We start from the raw sequence: 6,316 nt of genomic DNA, 5'->3' as shown, positions 1-6,316 counted from the left end.
GCGCACACACACAAAAATACACACGCGCGCACACACCATATTTGAGCACCAGTGGCTTGAACATCCACTTGCATGTTCACCATATCTGTATTGATAAATTCAAACAGTCAGACAGCGACTGGATATAAATAATGACCCTGTCATTCAAAAAGAACAAATGCTCAAAAGTACTGCATTTATTTTGTTCAGCTGTCTTTGAATGCCTCATCTCTGTCCCTCAACTCTGGAGAAGTTGGAAAATATCACTTGGGAGAAGGACGTCTGGACTGCTCTGCTTGACCTGCTGCTACTGTGACCTGACCTTGGATAAGTGGAAGAAAATGGATGGATGGACGGATGGATGTCATGAAAACCCTCAGCAAAAACTTATCTACACATGCCAAGAGAGCATTTTTAAAATAGCTTGAAAAATATTTACACCATCTTGTGGCCCCTGGAATTTATTTTAATGCATACTTTCTATCCATATCTATATGAAAAGGAAACGGTACTGTGCATTATGCATTGAGAATCACATTCACTTTGAAGTAACATGTTTTCTTTGACCTCATTCATCATGAAAACACATTTTCTGCTTCTAACACTACAATCTGTCCTTTGTTCTTTAGTGATTTCCAGTGGTGATTTCAAGGCCATGTGTTTTACACTTCGTGTTGATGACTAAGAGGATATACAGTATGTGGAGTGGACAATGATTGTATCGTTGTGACATCTCAAAGTTACAGAAGTTCTGACGGCTAGTTTTAAGGCTGAGCTTCTGAATAGAGTGCAGTCTGCATGTCTCTGCGGACTGTGGCTTTGATACTTCCACTGTGTCAACAGATAATCTAGATCTTGAAAGTCAAAGAGACATGGAAATATCACATGACACAGGACCTCCAACGCTTTGAAATCTGTTCTATTCTGATCTGATCCTTCCTTCATACTGAAACTGCTTGTTATAATGGTTCACCTTTAGTCTGCACTTCTGTCGTCATAGCAACTCATTTAGTTTGTGCTTCTCACAGTTCAGCTTCCTTACGTAAGAAAACACATTAGTCCTAAAACTTTGAAGGCATGCTTCCTTTAGTAAAAGGTGAAAGAGGTTTTTCTAAGCCAGCTATGAGTTAGGAACTCCCGGTCAGTTTGCTCTGCTCCTGGATGTCCCGCCTTACCACAACAGGGCGTAGTGTTTTATTATGTTTGTGTTTTCACATCATGATGTCTGAGGAGAGGAATCAGTCCAGAGTGGTGCAAGAGGATTTCCATCAACTCTCTTAAAACCTGCAATGAAACCTTCCTTTAGGAGCTGCTGATCCACTTTAAGCTCCTTCACAGGGAGTACTCTTACAAGCCTTTACACCAGTGAAACCTCATTTAAAGCTTGTGAATGGCACACACAGTGTTACTGTAAATACTAAGGAGCTGATGTGAGCTGGCAGGTCAAGTTCAGGATTGAATCACTCATTCATTTTGTAAGATGGCATATTTCTAGAGGAATGAATTAAGACTGCGTTTTTTTTTCTCTCAGGTCACTTTTATCTGTCTAAAGAGTTGGTGTAAAGTCTATATCCATGAAAATTTCAGTTCTCTTCAAGGAACTTACTGGGTCTGTGGCATTTGCAAGCTGGAAATGTGCCATGATACTGTAGCACACGTCAAAGTCAATCATCAGGAAAAAAACACACACCAAAAAAGCCCACCATTTTGTCACAAGGTGGATTGTGATTGGCTAGCCACATCACTGCAATGCAACACAGTACGGAAAAATAGGTCATGGTTCTACTTTCCAGTCCCAAAGCAAAAAGTACTGGCAAAAGTGTTGGTGCATACCAAGATGTTGAATTTCATACTGCTCCGTGGCTGTCTGCATTACGACCAGCAATTCATAATGAATATTACGCACTGCAACGTAAGAAAAACACCTGCAAATAGACAAAACACAAACAACTTTAGAAAAGATTTTTAATCTGTTTGCCGCTGGTATTTACAGCATTTTCTGCATTTAGCCGTGTTGTTTTTGCAGCACGCACGTTGATGAAATTGATGAATATATGAGTTTGTTTTGTCTATTTGCAGGTGTGGAGTGTATCTCAGGGTGACAGGAGATATCAGTCACAAATTAGTTCTTCCAGTTTGGTCCGACATTGTAATTAAAGAAGTGGATAGTCTAGTGCTCTGTTGCCATAGCAGAAATCGTAACCACGTAACTCAAGAGTAGTTTGAGCATCACAGATACCGGCCAGAATAATGGAAATTCATCATGAAACACTGATGTAAGAGAACAGAGAGAGATTTCTGATTGGACAGTTGAGCTTCAGAATGGGAACAATTTCTCCATGAGGGAAAGTGTTGTGGAGCAGATAAAGACATCAGCGACACTTGAGGTGTAAGAGTGCTCAGCGTCCAATGAACGAGAAGCGGTTACAGAGCTCTGCTCTTCAACCATAGACTGATGTAATTTGGCACTTTGAGTTGAATTGATTTTTAATATCTGTGTCATTAAAGCTGCATTCAATATTTGTGTCTTTGATTTTCTTCACATTCTGGGTATTTTACTACAATTTACTTAGTAAATTCATTACGTGTGACTCGTTCTACCAACACAAAAATATATATTTTTAAAAAGGGCGATAAAATCTAGACCAGGCTTTCCTACAGTTTTCTAAAAAAAAATCCAGATTACTGCAAAATACATTTTCAAGCAAAAGATACTTCCAAAGCGCTTTGCCTTAAGCGGCAGCATTTCAACATTGTTTTCAATATAGTAGCGTGATACAGCAAAAGCAGGAGAAAACATTGCACAGCACATCCAAATAGTTAAAAGATATATCACAGGTCTGACAGTTATCCCATGCAATGACTGAATAAAGCAACCACAGCATGCTGCAACCAGCCACTGTTTCCAACTATGCTGAGACTATTATGTGACACAACGACACCCACAGACACACACACACACACACACCCGCACACACACATTGTACTTGCTGCGGCAGCACGCTCATACCTCCTTAATGGTTGATCTTATTGCAGTCCTCCAATCCGCCATTTTGAGAGATCTCTGAACAGGAGCAAAAATATTCTAAAATGTCCTCCATGCCAGATGAACTCTCACCAAAAACCCAAAACATACTCCACGGTTAAATGAAAATAAGAAGAAGGAAGAAAAAAAAGAAAAAGATGTTGAAATCCAGTGTGGGGCTTATGCTTAAGAAAGTTTCCCGCAATACTTTTCATCTACGGTTTAGTTCATTTGCTTTCAGATTTGAAAATGTGTGTGATTTTATCAGGTTTCCGTGGCGACTTGATGAGCTTTGTGGAAACTGTCCCCTCGGGTAGCGACGCTGTGGGCCCGTAATAATGTCATCTCCCTCTCTCCTTCTCTCCTCCTCCGTCTTTTCACAGATTTGTGTGTGTGATAGAGGCCTCAGTGAGAGACCAAGCGCTAACCTTTACTGCATTGGCTCACACTTAATCCCCTCACCCTGGGGTGACTGCTACACACACACACACACACATCTTCTCCACTCCCTCCCTCTACATGCATCTCCCCAATGATCTTCACACACAAAAAAAGTATAACAAAGCACAACAATGCACACATGGACACACCCTTAACAATCGCTGCAGTCTGTAGGCTCATCCAGCACAAGTGTGTATGTTTTGCCGATCAGAGATCCCACTAGAAATCAACAATTCAAACCACATTCACAGAATAGAAAAGAATAGATTAGACTTGACTAGACTATATCTTCTAATTGTTATTGCACAGCGTATGAAACAAAATTTTGTGCAAATTTTAGATATATTTTCTCTAGTTGCCTTTTGTCATTTAATATGGTGGGCACTTGTAATTACTTTGAGACGGTTTGCAGAAAGTGGTGCACTTGATATGATGCAGAGAATTTTTGAGGGCACTGTTTAGTCACGCTGAGAATTTGGATGCAGGTCCCAGCGAACTGGGAATGTTAAAATTCAGATGTGTGTGTTCAGATATAGACCGTGGTTGGTCTCTGCTTCCTGTCACATTTCCATCTGCAGTGCAAGAAACGACTCCATCTGCTCTCTTCGCCTCTTCACATGTTCATGTTTCAGGTCTTATCTGTTGCACACTCACAAAAAAACTATTAATTATTGATACGCCTTACCGAAAGTTCTCTTTTTTTAAATGTTTCATTTAATTTCTCATTTAATATTTTGTGTGTGTATTTGCAAAAAGTCCCCGTTAGACATTTACTTCTAATTAATATTAAATACAAACTTTCACACACACACACACACACACACACACATTCACACTGACCTTGTCAGTTTTAAGTCAGTTTTACAAGTAGAAACATTAAAGTGCATGATGTTCCTTATTCCCATGTAATGTTGTATACAGTGCATTACTGTGCCAGACCATTTGTACATATACCTGTATACACACATACACACCCACACACCCACACACCACACACTGTCAGGATAATTCACACACACCTATACGCATCTCAGAGGGTAGTAGTCATGACATTGTCTCTTACAAAACAACAATGCTATTCACTGCAGGAAGCTTGGACATGAGTACATGCACACAAACGCAGGCATGCGTGCGCGCGCACCCACACACACACACACACACACACACACAATGCATGTAAGCGCACACATACACACAAACACACATGCTCCTTGATACTGTCAATAGGAGGGCGGGTACAGCGGGTAGGGAGCCGGACTCCTCTGTAGAGATTTGGATTATGGGATAGCAGCATGATGAAAGTAAAAAAAAGGGTGGGAGGGTGGTGTGGTGTGAATAGTGGAGGGGGGAGGGGGAGCGAGAGGGAGGAGGAAGGAATCAAGGAATGAAAAAGAGAGGAGAGAGAAGGAAGGAAAGGCAAAAGGAGCAAAGGGTGAATGGAAAGACAAGAGGAAGAAAGAGAAAAGTAGGATGGAGGAAGAGGAAAGGACTGTCTCCTTTCTTTCTATGTCCCTTCCATCCTACTGGACAAAGAGAAAAAGAGGTGTATGAACAGGGGATCAGAAGAATTAAATGGAAGAAAGGAATTATGGATTGAAGAAAGGAGAGAAGTGTGAAAAAAGGAAGAAAATAAATTCAAAGAAAGGGATGGATGATGGAAAGGGGTGGAATGAAAAGGCAAAAACTGGTTGAATAAAAACAAACCGACTTACATTTGGTGTTTTCCTCTCCTTCACTTCAGAGGTGACTGATTGAAAGATGGAGGCAGCAGCAGGGAGGAGAGCTGTGGAGAGAGAACAGGAGTCAGGTGAGGTCACTCGTCTCTCAATGAAAGATTTTCAAGGATTTTTTTTATTGCTAAAATACAGAAAAAATAAGAAATCAGACATTTTATTTCATTATTATTTTATAGTATTTATTTAAATGTAATATTCTATGTAATTAAGCAATACAAATGTGACTCTTATTCCTCATTTCTCATTCTGTGTGTTTCTCCATTAGTGACATTTGTTGAAATGCTGTTTCACTTCAGACATACACATGCACACAGAGGCTCATTAAATAAACAGTGACACACACTCTCTTAAGCTTTACACAGTGTGTATACTGTATGCACCCCTAAACTATACATGAGTGCATAATATGACACTGCATTTGTGTATGTTTTTGTTGTACAGTAACGCAGAGATCATCCCACCAATAGCAGCTCTCTAGCACCATCTGCTGACACGGACGCTGAGGAAGCTGCCACAGCAACACTGAACCCTCTCATTACTGCCAGTTACAGAAGGCAAGGTGGAATTTAAGTCAGTTACTGTAATATGAAGTGAATGTGTGGAGAAAAACATAATATAGATATGAATGTTTTCTAGATGTGAGTGTAGGAAGGAGAATGAGATGAAAGACAGGATGTAGAGAGGATGCAGGTATGAGAGGAGAAAGGAAGAAAGAAGAGGAGGTAAACAGAGAGAAGAGATGAAGAGCATGTTCACATGTCTGGAAATAGCACTGTAAAACAACTGGGTTTTGTTGTTGTCGTTTTTTGTTTTGTTTTACAAAATTAAATATTAATTACTGAGTTTATTAATCATTATAACATTTCATCATCAAGGGCATTCACTGGTACATGCATGCATCACAACTTTCAGACTGATTTCCCCGACAAATGACTGGTTATAATTATCTCATCCAAAATGAGAAATACTGTATATAAAATTATTAAAAAACTCAACTTGTTTCAAATAAATACATGTATTGTTCATTTTTTAAATTTGTTTTTCCTCACCAAACTACACTAATTACACTACATTCCAGGTTGATTAGCAGTCAGGGTTGTCCAATTTGAAACAATGTTGTTGATCTGTTTTCAAA

The 6,316-nt window shown here is 39.7% G+C and overlaps 1 long non-coding RNA gene across 1 annotated transcript; it reads left to right on the top strand.

Moving 5' to 3' along the window:
* Positions 1 to 3,831: 3,831 nt before the first annotated feature.
* Positions 3,832 to 5,894, top strand: LOC146991883 (uncharacterized). The gene is made up of 3 exons (XR_015037147.1): positions 3,832 to 4,077; positions 5,187 to 5,252; positions 5,623 to 5,894. It is a non-coding gene; the product is annotated as an uncharacterized LOC146991883 (long non-coding RNA).
* The last annotated feature ends 422 nt before the right edge of the window (positions 5,895 to 6,316 follow it).

Source organism: Trachurus japonicus, chromosome 1 (genome assembly GCF_045865225.1).
Source record: "Trachurus japonicus isolate A0001 chromosome 1, Traja_1.0".
Lineage (NCBI taxonomy): Eukaryota > Metazoa > Chordata > Actinopteri > Carangiformes > Carangidae > Trachurus > Trachurus japonicus.
The sequence above is the reverse complement of the archived record's forward strand: the minus strand, read 5'-3'. Positions and strand labels throughout refer to the sequence as shown.